The sequence below is a fragment of the Vulpes lagopus genome, chromosome 15 (genome assembly GCF_018345385.1).
Source record: "Vulpes lagopus strain Blue_001 chromosome 15, ASM1834538v1, whole genome shotgun sequence".
Lineage (NCBI taxonomy): Eukaryota > Metazoa > Chordata > Mammalia > Carnivora > Canidae > Vulpes > Vulpes lagopus.
In genome coordinates this window covers 29,509,015-29,528,277 of record NC_054838.1, presented here as the reverse complement: position 1 = coordinate 29,528,277, position 19,263 = coordinate 29,509,015, and the positions used below count along the sequence as shown (strand labels likewise).

The 19,263-nt window shown below is 45.3% G+C and overlaps 1 protein-coding gene across 2 annotated transcripts in view; it reads left to right on the top strand.

The window, feature by feature from the left end:
• TENM4 (teneurin transmembrane protein 4) overlaps positions 1-19,263 on the top strand; it is a 731,611-nt gene that overhangs the window by 635,387 nt on the left and 76,961 nt on the right. The window lies entirely within an intron of this gene.

Genomic DNA, 19,263 nt, shown 5'->3' with positions numbered 1-19,263 from the left:
CGGAATCACCTCTAGGGCCACATTTCAGGGAGCGTGAGTGGGAGGAAGCCAGAAGGGCAGGCATCGAAGGCTCTTGATGGAATGTCACGGGAGGCAGAGAGGCAGCCTCGGGTACTCACACTTAGAAAACTGCTATCCCAGGCATTTGGAATTTTAATGAGCAAAGTTTTGTTGTTCCCGCTGGGTGATAGATGGAGAGAGTGAGAAATCAAAGGTCTGAGGGGAATCTTGGATCAATACCCTCTTTGCAGTCAGATATTACTGATTCTGCGGTCTCCAGATGAGCGGAAACACTTTAACACTGTTTACCCTCAGAGCTGATGTCCAGAAGACAGTGTGGGGTGGAGCGCATCTGCTGGCACTCCAGGCCACCTTCCTGGGCATTCTTTCACCAGTGCACAGGTGTATCTGTCACACACTCGACAGTTTTTCACTGAGGTCCATTCTGTGCCAGGTCCTGTGTTGGAATCACAGACTGAACAGGACACAGTCCCTGTCATTGGTCACTCAGTCCACTAAGAGGATGAAAAAGAGACCAGTGTGATAGACCAGAACTGTGCACCCAGAACCATCCCCCGGGAATGTCCAAGAGGTGCTCCTGGGTAGGAGGAAACCATGACTTAAGAACTGAGTCTTAAAGATTAGAAATGGTTTGCTCTGCCAGGGAGGGGATGGTGTTTCAGGCAGAAGGAGCAGATTGTGCAAAGACTAGGGCCTGACAGGGGACGGGAGCCAGCAAAAGGCAACCCTCTCTTTTCTGCTCCCCAGACCAGGCTCTGTGAACTAGACGTAATATCCAAGAAGGAGCTACTTCTAATGATTTTTTTTGAGATTTTATTTATTTATTTATTCATGAGAGACATAGAGAAAGGCAGAGACACAGGGAGAGGGAAAAGCAGGCTCCCAGCAAGGAGCCCCGTGCAGGACTCAATCCCAGGACCCCGGGATCACAACCTGAGCCAAAGGCAGACCCTCAACCACTGAGCCACCCCAGCGCCCGATTTATGATTTCTTTTGAATGTCTTCCAGTGTAGTGATGCCTCTTATATGCAGAGCTTTCTCTATAAATCAGCACAGTTCAGCTGAGTAGTTACAGGCTGTGTCCCTTCTGTGTCCATGACTTCTGTAGCAGAGAGTTCTTGCCCTGCGGGGACAGCAGAATTGTGGCGATGGCAATGGCGATGGCGATGGGTGGGAAGGGTGAAAGCCATCCTCAAGTTCTGTTTAAAGGAGGAGATTGGCAGGGCTTAGTCATCATTTGGGCCTGAAGAATGCAGGAGAGTCTCTCGCTCAGATGCCTTGGGAGATGGCATTGCCTTCATCAGATTGGGAACCTGAGAGCAGCAGCACTTGGGAGCAAGGTGATGACCTCCACCCTGCACAGTAAGGGCAGGGACACACCGCAGCCAGGTGGTAGGAAGCACCCAAGAGATCTTGTAGTTCATAAGCAATTCTCTAAGCTCACACAGAGGTTAAAGGTGTTGATTTGGGAGCCATCAACAGACAGGCAGGAGCACCCAGCAGTTTGCTCAAGGAGAATGTGTGAGGGAGGAAGAGCAGGGACCCGAGAAGAAATCACACGGAGCCACCCTGGGAGACAGTGTTGTCATCTCCAGAGCACAACTGGGAATCCAGGGAGGATGCCTCACTGTTGGGACAAGATGGAGCCTGGGTCATGGGCTTCACACCACAGGACTGTGGGGTCCAGGGCACATGCCTCCTGCTGCCCCAGCCCTCCCCACAGGGAGCAAGGACAGGACAAGGGAAGCAAAGGGGGGCAGTGCTCTGAGCCCAGCAGGAGGGGCCTAACAGGAGTGGGCAGGAGCCTTCAAACTTTGACCTTCTTAGAGGAAAAAAGTGCATTGTAATCCAGATCTTTCAACTTACCTTGAGAACCTCAGAGGTTAAATGACCTTCCCCAATTCACAGGCTAATCAAGTGGCAGAGCCAGGAGCAGAACTAGAGAGGAAAAACCTGTTCATTTATCTTGGTCAGAATTGCTGCTTTCGTCTCTGGGTAGGAAGCTTCCTGTTCTTCTATTCAATTGTGTGACTTTGTATGTGTGCTCGTGGCCCATGCATTCTTGTAATCAACTGGAGATATGAGTATTATTCCCACCAAGGGGAATATTCCTTGCCCAGCTTTTCTTTACGGGACCCATTATAGGATCCGATGAGGGCTGCAGCTGGTTGGCCGCCGGTGGCTGTTCTGCCTAAGGAGTGCCCTTACTGTGCCATTCTGATCAGTGCCAGCAGAGACCACATCACCTGCACATCTGGTGACCCACTGAGCCTGCTGCTTGCATGCCTCAGATCACCATAGGACCCAAAACCCGTAGGGGTTTTGGTACTGTTTCTCCAGCAGGCCTGACTTGCATAAGGAGGCAATTTGAGAAACTTGTACTGGGAGAAATGGACCTCTCCATGGAGGGGAAAAGTGTAGGTAGGCCTCAGAGTCAGGCCAACTTGTATTTGTGATCCTGGCTCTGTCACTACTGGATATGTGGCTCTGGTCATGTAGCTTAATATAACAAATATAATATAAATGTCTGTCAACCTTCTAAACTGATTCTTCCAGGAGAGGACCACATCTTACTCATTTTAGCCCTTAGTAGATGCTCAAAACAAATATGCATACATATTGCCTTGAACAATGAAGAAATGGTGGGAAAGAAGGAAGGCAGGTAGGTAGGAGGGAGGAATGGAAGGAGAAGGATGAATGGATACTTTATCTATTTTACTTAATTTTATACTGAGGATTCAGAGTCCAGGGAGGTTAAATCATCTGCTAAAAATCATATTACAGATGAGTAGCAGAGCCAGGAGGAGAAGTTGGCTCCCAGATCATTGTTTATGTATCTGTCAACTTGGGTTAAACTACAGATGCTTTGAAAGCAGAGACCATTCGTCTTTCCAAACCTATCACACGGAGGGCAGGGCCTGGAATATGGCATTCACTCTACAAATAAATGGATAATAGAAGCTTCTAAATGTTACAGTAAAAAATTCCTTTTACCTCATATGCACCCGAATCATTATGTCCCTGTTCCTCACTCATCAAGATTCAGAGGAAATGGCTGTCTATCACTACTGAGTATCCCCACACAGATTTTTATGTAAAACAAGCCCAAGTGACCAGAAACCTGGAAACATGAGCCATCAAATGCTTTTCTCATTGGACAATCCATGGGGACTGCGTTATCTTGATCTGGGTCTGCAAACCAGTGCTTATTTGCATAGTTGGGATAAAGTAGAATCCGTTACCAAGTTTGGGTTGTTGCCTTCCTTCCTCTCAGCTGAAGGAAAGTGGCTTCATGGGAAGTGTCCAGAGTTTGATTCTTGGCTTTCCCTCCCACCAGCTCTGTGTGGCCTCTGAGGAAGTGATTTAATCTTTCTGTGTGGGCCTCCAGGTACCAATAGGCAGAAATGGTGACTATTTCATGAATGTCATTGAATGGATTAACTGAAATCAAGCACCTAGCACAAGGCTTGGTACTTAGGTGGCACCAAGTGGTCAGTAAATGGTAGCTTTTATGGCAGCACCATGGCCTGCTGAAAATAACACAAGTTTTGGAATCAGACAACTGGATTCATTTTATTTTATTCAATAAATTATCATATAATGTATTATTGGTTTCAGAGGTAGAGGTCAGTGATTCGTTAGTCTTATGTAATACCCAGTGCTCATTCCATCACGTGTCCTCCTTAATGTCCATCACCCAGTTACCCCATCCCTCCACCCACCCCACTTCCAGTGACCTTGTTTCTTTCCTATGATTAAGAGTCTCTTACAGTTTGTCTCCTTTTCTAATTTCATCTTGTTTTATTTTTCCCTCCCTTCCTTATGATCCCTCTGTTTTTGCTTAGTAAATTCCACATAAGAGTGAGATCATATGGTATTTGTCTTTCTCTGGCTGACTTATTTTGCTTAGCATAATACACTGTAGTTCCATCCATGTCATTGCAAATGGCAAGATTTCTTTTTTTGATGGCTGAGTAGTATTCCATTGTATAAATATACCACATCTTCTTTATCCATTCATCTCAGGCAACTGGATTTAAAATCTTCTGCATCCACTTTGCAGTACTTTATGTACTTTCTATCTGTATGACTTTAGGAAAGTTCCTTAACCTGTCTGAGCTCCAATTTCCTCACCTGTAAGAGCAGGTAATAATGTCTACTTTGCAGAGTTGCCATAAGAATTAAATGGAAAAAAAAAAAAACAGAAAGTACATAAAGTTATCACCTCATTCTGGCCACATAAAAAAAATGCTTGCTAATTCTTTGATGATGATGATGATGATGATGATGATGATGGAGAAGATGATGATGATGGAGGTGGTGGTGATGGTAATGGTGATATTGTTATAAAGAGCTTCTAACTCTTTTTTAATTGGAAGTGCAACTTAATAGTAACCTATCCTCCAGGGAAGTCCTGCAGCCACCCAGAGAGGAACAAGGTTTGCCCATTGAATTCCTATCTGGAGAAAGGAAAAAGCAGCATTCCACCAGCCAGCCAGCTGCCAGCCTGGGTTCCTTTTAGGGAGGAATCCAGTGGCACTCCTCCAGAGAGTGGGGTTTCTGATGGGCAGCCAGACCCAACTTGATGACTGTGTGGAGCAGTAGCAAGGCCTGTGCCTGACAGAAACCACCCATTCTCCTGCACCCTATATGCTGTGGCACAGCTTTTAGAGTCTGCATAGGAGTCCATTTGATGGGCTTCATGATGCAAGCTGGCATCCAGAGATCCAGCAGCATTCCTGAGCCCAGTGAGGACAGGCAGCCCCAGAGGTGCCGGTGCTTCATGCCGAAGGCCCCCAGCTCTGGGTCTGACTCAGTGAGGCTCACATGTGAGCATGCTGGCACCACGGGAGGGACAAGATCTCAAACCCAGTGTGGGCTGACTGGAGCGCCCCTCTGTGAGGGAGGCAAGCAAGCCAGTCTTTGGTGCCCAGGGCTCTCCCCGGGACATCTTTCTTCAGAGACCTGACCCCATGTCTGAGATGAAGAAGCAGGAGGTTCTTCAGATCCACAGAGGACACCAGGAGTTATATGGGGAGTTCCTTGCGCTTCTGTGCAGCGCCCCAGCTGGCACCAGAGGTCCTGGAGCAGGGGTGGCCCTCGGAGAAGGATGAGCAGCAGCACTTCAGCACGTGAGAGCCCAGCCAGGCATAATAGGCTCTAGGCTGGGCTGGACTCCTTGGAGGAAAGCACAGAGCTTCGCTCCAAACTGAAGCAGGACTGCCAGAAGGACTTGGAGTAAAGAAGGCCTCCCTGGGGCACCCTGTATGGCTCATCTGTATCCCCAGTACCCAGCCCGATGCCTGACCCAGAGCAGGTGTTTCATACAGGTTCAGTGAATACGGTAGCTCTGTCTGACATTCTGCTCCTGCTGTCCTCAACGCCATGTAAGCAACAGAGATATGAATGACGTCTGCTGATCTAACACAGGTCTAAAGTAGGAGGGGACAGAGCAAGCAGGAGATCCACCATCACCAGGTTAGGTGGCTTGAACACTGTCTTTCTTTCCCAGCCTGGAGGCCTAGACCCCATCTGCTCAGTGGAACGCCTGTTCCTCACCTGAAGTCATGGGGAAGATACAATGTATGGCACCCTCTGAGTGAGATGGAAGGTGGCTGCTCAGGTCTGTAGGTGCCAGAAGGATCCCCCCAAAGATGGCAATGACCATCCATTAAAGGAGGACACATGACAGGACCCAGACTATGAAGCTTGGGACCAGAGAGTTGGGAAAGAGAGGGAAACATGAGACATCTCCTCCTCAGAGAACATTCAAGGCAGCTCTGTCCCTATGATACAATTTTGGTTGCACCTCTTCTCTTGGGAAGGACAGGCTGGACGTAGGACAGACAGACATATTCAGCAAAGAGTTGTAGATTGCCAGTGCCAGACAGGTTAGCTGATCTTAGGAAGAGGTTCTGACAAAAGAACCACCCCCAAGTTATTTGAATATCCATTCAGAGTATGTTTGAGGACACTGTATGGGTGAGAGAAATGTGATGTTGTCAAGTCTTTCTGGAGCCCATAAGCCTAATAGCTGATCAACTCACTCAGACAAGAAAGTTGAGTGTGGACAGATTGCTATGAAAGTCAGCTGATGAGACACACTGAGCCCAAAGAGAAAAAACTTGAGGAGTCGGGGGACTTTAAGAAATGGAGGGGGATGGTGACCAGAGGATTCATCCCAAAGGAGGCAGAGGGTCATATGCTGTGGAGAGAGTCAGATCCTATAGAGAGGGGAAGACTGGGCCGTCTCTGAGGGGGACAGAACTGCCACACCACACAAGCTCCATTTGGTAAATACTGCTCTGTGCAAGGCCTGCGAGAAGCTAGGCATCTGTACCCCCTTACCTCGAGGGCCCTCTGTGTGTCCCATCCTTTGTTAGTTATTGAACCCTTAGTGCAAAGCAGAGAGGTTGGCACAGACCAAGCCGCACAAGTCAACCAATCATCCAGTGCAGAGTGTCTGAGGAGGGGAAGAGACAAAGTGTCCCAAGAGTTCAAAAGCATGGCCATCACTCCCACTGCAGACCTCAGGGGCTGCCTCTGGCACATCTTTGTGTCTCCAGCACCCAGCACAGGCCTGTCCCAGAGTAGGAAACAGTATATGTCTGGTTTTGAAAATGAACGAGCAAACCAACGAATGGATTACTGAATGAAGACTTCGGACGGGACATGGCCTTTGGCCTGAGACAAAGATTTCAGTGAGGATAGTGGGCCGTTAAAACATTGTTTATCCCACTTCTGGTCACAACAACCCATTAGTGCATCATGCAATCAATGTAGCAAGTCGAAACTATTTTTTAAAAAGAAGTAAATTTAAATGAAATGGGGTACAATGGAATGCAAAGTATCCGCAACTCCGTGAGAACGATGTGTGTTGCATGAAACATGGTTGGTTGTATGTGTGTGCCTGCACCCACGCTGGGTAAGCTCCGTTGCTGAGTGTTGGTGTCAGTTAAACAAGACTTAAAAATGCATTTTAGACTGAGGAACTGGCATGATATTCCAGGATAATCAGAGAATTGAGAGAATTTTAATGTGGTTGGAGCATAATTACAGTGATATTGTTTTCCAAATCAAAAGTCAAGAGCCATGCTCTAACATTTGCAATCAAGAGGACCTTAGGAAGTTTAGGGTGTGTGATCCTGGTGTGCAGAGGGGGAGTGCAGGAGAAGGAAAAACACAGGGGACTATGCAGCCAAACAGGTGGCTTGGGACAGGGACCGAGAAAGACCCAGCTCTTGCCTGCTCACTAACCAGATCAGTCTTTCATCTCAGTTAGGACTTAAAACTGGCTATAAAGAGAAATGAAATAACGTTGATACCATGAAAGTCTTCAGAATTTCCTGTAGATCCTTTATAAAGACACAAAGTTTCCAGGAATCTTGAAAGCAAGGGTTTCCAAGGGGAAAAAAATAATGGAAAGGAGGGAAAAAAGGTCATGTATGCACTGTAGTCTTTTAGCAGCACACTGCAGATATGAAAGCCATATGCAGGTATCAGTGGCAAAGCAGTTACAGAAAGGCATTTGTGGGCCATCCCACCCTCATCCCCTGGCCCCAGGCCTTCCACGGCCCTCAGTAACCCTCAGAGAGGCTGAGCAATAGAGACCATCTAATGGAGCTCAAATAAACATCAGCTTCCTGACAGCTGGCCTCTGAGTGAATTTATTATTGAATTATACTCCTGCGTTTCAGAACAAGCTGAGCTGACAGGCTACCCCATCAGTTTAAGAAAAGGGGGCAGGGAGAAAGACAATGATAAATTACCCTGATGGAAGATGGAAGAAGGTAAAGATCCTGCTTCCTCCAAAATGTCAGCCATTATATATTATTCATGTTGGTTTTTTAAAAATCCCTCCCCACATTGAAATGAATGTTTATGATGATAAAGCAACTAGGTAAATTTAATTCAGGATGCAGCCAGCAACTTCTCACATCATCCTGATGAGCAGCTAACAACTCCTCCTCTGCCACTTGATCATCCCTTTATTGATTTCAAAACCAAATTACGATCTCCGTTTGCTTGGTAGCTTGAGCTTGTTCCTAGCTGCCCATCACAGGAAGCATTAGCGAGGATGCTGCGCCAAATCGGGAACCACTCAGGGCGTATGGGGAGAGGGCCTGTGTTCAGGTCCTTGGGTGAGTGGGGCTCCACGTCCTCATCTGTAAGGTGAGGCTACCAACTCCCACCGTGCAGGCTGTTTGGAAGATTAAATGAGATAAAATACCTGAAAGCCTGATGGCTGGCATGTAGCACACATTCAGTAATAGCACCTGCCACTTACCAAGGATGTCCCACATGTCAGCACTGTTGGAAATGCTTTGTGAGTTTCATAAGTAATAACACCTCTATGTCTCCCCCTAAACCATATGACCTAGAGACTTCATCACCCTTCTTTTACAAATGGGAAATTGAGGCACAGGGAACTTGAGTAATCTGGCAAAGTGACAGGGCTTGTAAGTGGCAGAACCAGCAGGGGTTTTTTTTTAAATATTTTTTAAAGATTTATTTGTTTATTTTAGAGAGAGAGAATGCATGAGCAGGAGGAGGGGCAGAGGGAGAGAGAGAGAAAAAGAAACAGAAACAGACTCCCCACTGAGCACAGAGCCCCAGAGCAGGGCTTGGTCCCACTGCCCCGAGAGCAGGACCTGAGCTGAAATGGAGTCAGACAGACAGAACCATCCATGTGCCCCAGCAGGGCCATCATTTGAAGCCAAGCCAATCATCCCTATAGCCCATGTGCCAAGCCCCCATTACCGGCTTGGTCCTTTATATGGCCATCTCCACAGCTCCAGTTTGGAAACCTGTACAGCATGATGCTGCTACAACTCCACGACCCTAACTGGTCCTGACTTTCTATCTAATTCTGTCTGATGTGATGTAAAGCTAATGTGCAGTAGATCTTTAGTGCTTTAGAGCACCAGCCTCGGAAGCAGGGAGCCCAGGCTTGCATCCTAGCTCCCCTGCTTGCTGTTGTGATCTTGGACAAGTCTCACTCTGTGCCTCACTTTTTCCATCTGCCATTTGAGGATAATAATCCATACCTCATGGGGATTTCTGAGGATTAAATGAGATGTAAAATGCTTATGTGTCAGGGCAGTACGCATTCAATAAATGTTAGTGGCCCTTGTCACTCATAGCAAGAGTCAGCATTATAGTGAGTTAGCAAGGACATTAATATTTTTATGGTTTTCAGTGCCACTATGAGAACTGGGAGAAAAATGAGAATCTTAGCCAGAAGCATTAGTGCTGTTACAGAATTGATGCTGATGCCCCAGCACCATGATAGGCGGAGGTGAATGCACCTTGAGACCATCAGCTATTTGTGGTAGAAGAGAGAACTTTGAAGTCAGCGAAAGCTCTTGGCTTAGCAAAGTAGTAACAGGACTCTTCTAAGCCCTAGAGAACATGGGGTCCTGAGTGAGGGCTCTCTCAAGCAGTAATTCCAGGGCTTCTAAATCAGGGACTTACCCAACCCTGATAAATTTCAAGCAGTAGGAAGTGAAAATACTGGAAAGCCAAGCATCACATTACTAGTACTGGCCTCAGCGGAGTGCTCAGGGTCAGGCCTTACTAAACACCTGTGCAGTGAGTCTAGCCAGTCTGATCCTGGAAGGAAGAGTCAAGAGTTGGCTTTAAGTGAACCCCATGGAGAGGGGCTGTGATGTGGAGAGATGCTACCCCTGGACAGTGTCCCAGCAAAAGAAAGAGATGTGCCTACGTGCCTCCCCTGCCTCTACCTCCTCCTCCTACCCCTACAGGGCCCTGTAGGTCCAACCTGCAGGCTTCTAGAACGAACCCCAACCTGAAGAGAAGGCTTAGAGCAGCCCTAGGTGCTCAGTCTTCTGTCCTTCAACTGCTCTGTTGTCTGACCAGTGGCTTGCCGGCTCTGACAAATGGATTTCTACCTTGTCCCAGAATCCCAACCTCACTTTCTGTGCCTCAGTTCCTAAGGTAAGCAATTTTGTCCTCCTGCCACCCAAGGACTCAAGCCTTGCCTTCTCTTGCCAGGCTCTCACCCCTGCCTCTTGTGGTTCTGGAGCTCCATCCCTGCTCTGCTCAGCAACCTGAGCATTATTACCTGCTAACATATGGACGTCCACATCCAGCTGCCCAGGGGAGCCACTTCATCATGGCTATGCCCCTGTCAGACCCCCTGCCCTGCCCCTAGTATGACTTTTGCCTTTAACACTACCTGCTTATTGCTCCACATCTCACACTCAGCCTGCTGAGTGGACTTGCTGCAGGCCCCTTTCTGTGTCTCTGCCCAGCATTGTCCCCAACTCAGGAAGTGGCTCTGATCTTGGTCCATCCTTGGCCCCCCTTTCTGGGCGAAGCAAGAGAAGTCTCCCTTTTCCCAGTGAAAGTAGAACCCATCCTGTGCTCTGACAGGAAGACAGGACATGCAGTCTCAGAATGGGCTTGTACACTGAGAGACTCTATCTGAAGTCACACTTTAGCAGAGCTGCCTCAAGTTTTTCTAACAGCACAAACCTGAGAATTCTCCTTAGAAGCAAGCCTCTGGCTACATAGCACAGAGAGCGGCCTATCTGGGCATGTTGCACAACTTTCCATGTCCATGTCCCTTGTGTTTCCAAGTCACGTCCCAGGCAGGACCTTGTTCCTCCAAAATGATGTCTACTAGCCAACCACTCCTGTTTCTCCTTTGCTACAACCAATGGATTCATTCCTCTTACATATAGTGTTATGAATAGCCAGGGCTCTGTTCTTATGTGCACCTTTGTCAGCCAGCAGAAAATATGCCAGAGTTCCTGTGGGAGATGGTCAGCCCAGAGCATCAGTATTCAGCAGCCAGGTTGCCCACAGGCTTGGGTGATCTGAGCTACCGCCTGGGAGCTCATGCTCCCTGAGTATCAGAAAGACTCAACAGCCACATGAAGCTAGGAGGTCACAGAATGGCGGCTTCTAAGCTCTACAGCCAAGTATAGCCTGAGAACCCAGGAGACACTAGTAGTTGTTGAGCCATCTTGTCACTAGATGCCCCCAGGTGGTGTCAGGGTATCATAGCAGACCTGTGATTCGTCCCACAAAGTCAGTGCCCTAGCCTTGACGTGTGATAGAGGGGATCCCCACCCGGCTCCAGAGATCACATCCCTCACCTGTAAATGAGGGGGTTGGATTCAATCACCCTAAGGCCCTTCTAGCTTAAAAATTAAACTTCTGTTAATTTGAAGAAGATTTTAGATTTTTTCCTTCTCTCTCCCTCAGGCATATACAAAATAGTCTGAGACGAAAAGCTTTTTCTGAATGAACTGGAATACTTCCCTGTGATGTTTATTCCATATACCCAGCAAGTGATCTTGAAGCCTCTGGTAATGTCTAAACTGAACCCAATTCCAGCAGAAAGAAGAAAAGTCAGGGTACATGGCTAGAGCCTGGAGCTTGGTTGTAACTGTAGGAATGTTTGTATGTCATCGTGGCATGACTTGAAAGGCAGCTTCCCTCTTTATCCCATACTAGTTTTACTTTTAGACACAAAGATTTATAAAAAGCCAAATCATATTCATTCCAGAATGTGAGCTACTCAGACAGAGGGATTGTGTCTCACTTATTGTTAGTTATTTAACTGCTTAGAATACAATACAGGCACTGTCCTCCTGTAGTTTCCATAAGTAAATAAGAAAATGGATGAATAAATATCTTCCTACTGCCCAGCACTGTTTATAGTACGTAGTAGGTGCTCAATTAAAGTTCTAATTATTGATCCCTATTCTCATTTACTAGGCCTCTGTCCATGTTTCTCTTCCTTCAACCCATATTTATCTATTTTTTTTTACTTTGGGCTAATTGAAATAACTATATTTTTTTCATCATTTTCTTCCATTCATTTATTTCTTTACTACTCATTGATTTCTTTCCTCAACATTTACTGAATGCATCCTATGGACCTAGTCCTGTGCTGAGCACTGGAGTTACAAAGGTAGAAAGAACATGGTTGTTACCCTCAAAGAACTCATAATCTAGAAGAGATGTTTTATCTAATATGACACGTTAGTGGGATATGTGTATTGTGCTGTGTTCATCAAAGGAGGGAGTGACTTCTTTGTACCAAGGAAATCAAAAAGAGCTTTGTTGATAGACAAGCCCTAAAGGAGAGGTTAGTAGGAATGAGAAAACATTTGAAGCAGACAAACTAGCATTGACAAAGGCAGAGAGGCATGGAAATGCATGCCAAGACAAGGATATGAGAAGTGACTTAACATGGCAGCAACACGGGATATGAGAATGGAAAAATGGGATGTAGCCTGCAGAAGCCAGCAGGGGCCAGATCCTGAGGGGTCTTATATTCCAAGCTGAAGAGTTTGGACTTTGCCTGGAGACAGGAAGGTACTGCAGAAAATGACTTATATAGCACAGAGTCCCTGACAATACGGTACAAAAATAGTGATAAAGTTTGGACAGTTGGGGAGCTCTTAGATTTGCAAAGTGCCTCAAGAGAAGATCTGGTCCAACTCTCTGCCCTCCAATAAGTCAGGAACATGAAAAGTTAAGCAATGAGATCAAATTCTGTTGGTTTTGGCCTCAGGTCATTGAAAAAACATAAGAGCTTTGAAATAAGTCAAGAAGAATGAAGCACAACTAGAAGTTGACTTTTGAATATAATAATATGAAGCATAGTCAAGATTATTTCATGAAAAGAAATCACAAGACACACCATTATAAATCTAGTGCAGTAGAATGGTCCCAAGGTGGGTGTTCAATGTGGCCCCTGAGGTACAGGGAGAAAGTATTAGGGCATCTATCTATATTTACTTTTGATCTTTAAAAAATGGAACAAATGTTTCACTCCTGTGGAACACTAGGTTTTCAATCAGTTCTCTTGATCCCAATGTTGGTTGTTAACAAGTTTCTCTTAGAGAAACAGTGGGCCTTTACTGGTTTATTCTAGTGTATTACAACATGACTGCACTGTGTGTGTGTGTGTGTGTGTGTCTGTGTCTGTGTGTATCTGTGTGTTAAATCTAGTTTTAACTAAACTTAGATATAAAATGGTTCAGTGCCATAAAAAGATTCTTGTTAAGTGGCTACAGATCGAAGACAATGCAAGTCCAAGCAAACAAACCAACAAACAAAAATGGCTGAGCTGGTCCTAGGACAGATTCTTCCTCAACTCTACTATGAGGTTAAAACCAGTGATGATCATTTTTGTCAGCTGCGACAAAAAGGTAATCAAGATTCAAACTTTTCAAGAATTTTAAAAAGTTAATCCAAAGATTCAACATTATCTATCTGAAATACAGGCATACCTCAGAGATACTCAAGTTCGGTTCCAGACCACTGCAATAAAAGCAAATATTACACTAAAGGAAATCAAGGGAATTTTTTAGTTTCCCCTGCATGTAAGTTATTATGTTTACATTACATTGTAGACTCTTAAGTGTGCAGTATAATTATGTCTGGAAAACGATGTACATGCCTTAATTTAAAAATACTTTATTGCTAAAGAGTGCTGACCACCATCGGGGCTTTTAGTGAATCATAATTTTTTGCTGGTCAAAGGTCATACCTCAATGTTGATGGCTGCTGACTGATGGAGTGGCTGTGGCAGTTTATTAAAATAAGACAACGATGAAGTTTGCCACATTGATTGACTCTTCCTTTCATGAATGATTTCTCTGTAACATGTGATGCTGTTTGATAAGCATATTATAATCTACAATAGAACTTCTTTCAAAATTGGAGTCAATCATTTCAAACCTGCCACTGCTTTATCAACTAAGTTTAAGTAATACTCTAAATCCTTTGTGTCATTACAACCATCTTCACAGCATCTTCACCAGGAGTAGATTCCATCTCAAGAAACTACTTTCTTTGCTCATCCATGAGAAGCCACTCCTCATCTGCTCAAGTTTTATCATGAGAATGTGGCAGTTCAATCACATCTTCAGGCTCCACTTGTAATTCTAGTTATCTTGCTGTTTCTACCACATCTGCAGTTACTGCCTCCACTGAGGTCTTGAACCCCTCTCAATCATCCATGAGGGTTGGAATCCACTTCTTCCAAACCCCTGTTGATGTTGATATTTTGGCCTCTTCACATAAATCACAAATGTTCTTCCTGGCATCTAGAACAATGAATCCTTTTCAGAAGTTTCTCAATTTATTTTGTTCAGACCCATGAGAGGAATTGCTATCTATGGCAGCCATTTAGCTTTATGAAACGTATTTCTTAAATAATGAGACTTGAAAGTCAAAATGACTCCTCGATCCATGGGCTGCAGGATGGGTGTTGTATTAGCAAGCATGAAAACAACATCCATCTCGTCCCTCTCTATCAGAGCTCTTGGGTGACCAGGTGCACACACTGTCAATGAGCAGTAATATTTTGAAAGGAATTTGTTTTTCTGAGCAGTGGGTCTCAATAGAGGGTTTAAAATATTCATTAAACCATGTTGTAAACAGATGTGCTGTCTTCCAGACTTTGTTGTTCCATTCATAGAGCACAGACACAGTAGATTTAGCATAATTCTTAAGGGCCCTAGGATTCTCAGAATGGTAAGTGAGCACTGGCTTCAGCTTCAAGTCACCAGCTGCATTAGCCCCTAACAGGAGAGTCAGTCTGTCCTTTGAAGATTTGAAGCGTGGCATTGACTTCTCCTCTCTAGCTATGGAAGTCCTAGATGGCATCTTCTTCCCATAGAAGGCTGTTTCGCCTATACTGAAAATCTGTTGCTGAGTGAAGCCACCATCATGATGTATCTCAGATCTTCTGGATAACTTGCTGCAGCTTCTACATTAGCACTTGCTGCTTCACTTTGTATTTTCATGTTCTGGACATGGCTTCTTTCCCTAAATCTCATGAACCAGCCTCTGCTGTCTTCACACTTTTCTTTTACAGCTTCCTCACCTTCTCTCAGACTTTACAGAATTGAAGAGAGTTAGGGTCAACATTTGATTTGAGGTAATGTTGTGTCCGGTTTGATCTTCTATCCAGACCACTCAGGCTTTCTCTATACCAGCAATAAGGCTGTTGTGCTTTCTTATCATTCATGTGTTCACTGGAGTAGCACTTTTAATTTCCCTCAAGAACTTTTCCTTTGCATTTATAGCTTGGCTCACTGTTGCAAGAGGCCTAACTTTCAGCCCACCTCAGCTTTCGTGACATGCCTTCCTCACTGAGTTTAATCATTTCTAGCTTTTGATTCAAAGTGCAGGAACGCTTAGGAGCTATTGTAGGGTTATTAATTGGCCTCATTTCAATATTGTCGTGTCTCGGCGAACAGGGAAGCCTGAGAAAAGGGAAAGAGACAGGGGAACAGTTAGTGGACCGGTCAGAACACACACAACATTTATCAATTAAGTTCACTGTCTTACATGGGCATGGTTCGTCGGGCCCCAAAACAATTAAAATAGTAATATCAAAGTTCACTGATCACAGATCATCATAACAAATATAATAATAATGAAAAAGTTTGAAATGTTGCAAGAATCACCAAAATGTGACACAAAGACTTGAAGTAAACAAATGCTGTTAGAAAAATGGGGACCTGCTTGATACCGGGTTCCCACCTGGTATTACAAAACCTTCAGTTTGTAAAAATGCAGTATCTCTGTGAAGCACAATAAAACCGAGTATGCCTGTATGCATTCTATCCATTAAATCTTGCACCAAATGCCTAATATTCTTTCCAGTATTAGCTAATGATGGCAGCACATGTGTATAGCTTATTTAAAAATATAAGTACATCCAGAGAGCCTGCTCAAACATGTTTACAGAAAAGGTGTATAATCAAAAAGAGCTTTAAGAACCCTGCTCTGGTGATGTTAACTTTGATTTTTAAGGCAGCTCAAACAAATTGAGGTTCTCGATAACTTAGATGTGAATCTGTGCCTGAGAGTAAGTAGTTCGAGAGGTAAAATGACTTTCCCGAGTTTTCATGGATAGTAAATGACAGGTCCTTAATTTGAATCTTGGCTTTCCAACGACTTGCAAGAATTGGTAAGTCCATTCCCCGCTGAGATTTTATTTTCTCACCTCCACAATGAGAAGTCAGAAAGTTTAGGAAGGAAGGTCTCTTCTAACATGTCACAACCAGTGAGGTTCCAAGAATATGTGTATAGGTGAAAGATGTCAGGCTAGAAAAGCTAAGGAAACTGAGGCAGTTCACTGAGGTGGAGAGCCAAAAGAGAAGATAGCAGAATAGCTGGTGTGGCCAGGATGGAAGGAAGGTCTTGAAGGCTACAGGGGGGAACAGGGTCAGGTTTGACAGGAACTCCCTTGCTGGGGGTAGTTTAACAGGCTGTGGAGTGGGGCTTCTCATGTGGGCCCAAATTCTTAGAAGACATTGGATAAAGTCTAGTAGATGCTGGAAAGATCCCCAGTCACTCAGCATGAGTTAGCAGAAAGCAGTTTCAGGATCTGTGTAAGTCAGGCATATACATCTATTTAAAGTATGTAATGCAAAAGAGTGATTTGAATAAACAAGAGTGGCGCAGAGTAGCCAGTACTTCAAATCAGAGAAAAGCTAAAGTAAATTTTTGCCACCTAGATCCCAAGTGACTATGCCATTCTCCTGAATATCAGTTTCAATGGCTGTTTTCAGTTGATTAACTAAAAAGCTTGGGACGCCTGGGTGGCTCAGCAGTTGAGGGTCTGCCTTCAGCTCAGGTTGTGATCCCAGGGTCCTAGGATCGAGTAACCCAACGGGCTCCCTGCAGGGAGCCTGCTTCTCCCTCTTCCTATGTCTTTGCCTCTCTCTGTGTCTCTCACAAATAAATAACATTTTTTTTAAGTTAAAGTTGCAGCTTTTCCCCCTTCTTCACCTTTATCTGCTCGAGTAATGTGCATCAAATAACAAACCTAACTTAATTCCTGGTGTTCACTGTTTAAAGTCTTCAAAAAAGAGGTGCAGGCAATGGGGCTGGTAGGGCTACAAGCTGAGCTGGGGCGGATACCCCTGGAGGGAAGGAACCAAGCCTCAGGATGCCATGTGGACTGCCCGGCTAGAAAGGGCCAGCCCCTCCAGGCCTCTGTTCCTCGGCCACAGCCCTATCAAGGTCAAGTGGCTCCGAGTTCTCAGGCATCACCCCCACCTTCAGCCAAAGAAAGATATCAGTTCTCTATTCATTCAGTACATAGTTTATCAAGAGCTTACTCTGTGCTGTGCACTCAGATTCCAGGGCACACGCCCGTTTGGAATGAGCATCAGTCACACTCCATGCTAGGAATATACAGCAGTAAGGGAGGTGTGGCCCCTGTCTTCAGGGAGCTCATGGTCTGCCAGGGAAAAAGATTGCCCCCCTGGCATGACAGCACTGAGCTTTTTATAGAAGCAGGCCAGAGGGGGATCCCTGGGTGGCTCAGTGGTTTAGCGCCTGCCTTTGGCCCAGAGCGTGATCCTGGAGTCCCGGGATCAAGTCCCACATCAGGCTCCCTGCATGGAGCCTGCTTCTCCCTCTGCCTATGTCTCTGCTTCTCTCTCTCTCTCTCTCTGTATCTCTCATGAACAAATAAATAAAATCTTAAAAAAAAAAAAAAAAAGCAGGCCAGAGGGGCAGGAGTGGGGCTACCACTTGGTGAATGCTCCATGTGAGTCCTGAGGGTAAGGGGGGGAGGTGTGTTTCAGGTGAACAGGAGAAGTGGAAGGTTCCATAGAGAGGGAACAGTTCAGAGATAAGTGTGAGTATTGTGTGAGCTCCATGAAGATTCTGAAACAAGGTACAGTAAGGCTACTTGAGTCAGATCGGCAGCACTATATTGAAACCCATTACACATTCTTAAACATGCATTGGGCTCTGTTTGACATCAGGATGGGAAAAATTTCAGCCTGGATGCACAATTGAGAATGGTGGTCCAAAGAGGTCAGGTGACTCTCCCAAGTCCTACAGTTAGTTACCAGAGTTAGAAGTAGGAACTGACTCCCTGCCCAGGGTGCTTTCCACCACCACCACCCCACCTCTCCCTGCCTGACATTTGAGGTTAGTTTCTCATTTGCTTGATTTTGTTTCGAGGTGTTTTTGTCTCTCCAACAGCTTCTCTTGACCCCAGGCCACCGTACTCGGGGAAGCAGTCAGGCAGGTCTTCCTCACTGGCGTCAGCAAGAGCACCTCCGTCAGGCCCTGAGTGTGTGATTGGACCAATGCCAGCATGTTCGATGGCCCCCAGCCTGCCCCCCTTGGCCTGGCACGAGTACTCCTTCCTGGCAGAGTTCACTCAACCTAATTGCTTGTTTCGTACCCCAGCTGCCTGACATATGCCAAACCCATGTGTCGACTCACTTGTGTCAGAGACATTACACTCGAGCATTTCAAATTGGCTCTGGTGAGCTCCAGCAAGTGGGGACTGTAATTCATGCATTTAGAAACCCAGCACCTAACACAGTGCCTAGCTTTTTATTAAGTAGGTGCCCAGTTTTTTAAATTAAAGTGAATGTTTGTGACTGTGTGTACGCAACATCATAGTGAAAGAGAGGACCTGGGAGTGAGAAGACCTAGCTTGGAGCATCAGTTCAGCCAGTCGAGGTCTTTGCTATATGACCTTGAGCAAGTCTTTTCCCTCTGTTTCAAGTACTTGATCATTTTTTCAACTAACAGACACTTGGGGAGTAATATCCCATGCTTTCCCTAGCCACTGAAGATGTAGTCAGCCCCCTCTGGCTTGCACTTAAATGTAAGTGTGTAAATTCAGCTCTGTAAGTGTGAATGATATAATTCTATGGCTGTCATGGTCATGGAGAGGTGCTTGGAAGTACCTAGAGGAGCCTAGAGGAGAGGTGATTAATTGTGCCAGAAGAGTCGGTAACAGCCTCACCGAAGTGATGACAGGTTAGATGGGACTCTGAGGACAAAGAGAAAATAATACCCTGAAACTCCATTATGCCCAGACAGTGACCAAGAGAAAGCAAAACAAAACATGTCAAATACTGGACTGATGATAAGAGGGTCACATGAACCAGCTGGGGAGCTAAATTTGTAACCGTGATCTGCACTCCATGTGACTGATTTTTCACCAAGTGATCTTCCAATATAGAATTTCAAAGTCAAAGCAGCAACTGTTTCTTAGCCACATTGACCCTTAGTGTGGGGTCAGAGTTCCGGTGGCACACCGAAGCCGGCTCGTGCCAGCCCACAGGAGCTGAGAATTAAATGTTCAGGAATTCTGCAAGCTACCTTTTGAACACGACTGTTACTAAAAATTAAATTATATGAAATTAAAATTAAATTATATTAAAAACGATAACAAATAATCAAAACTCATCGCTTCCTAATTATTTTACT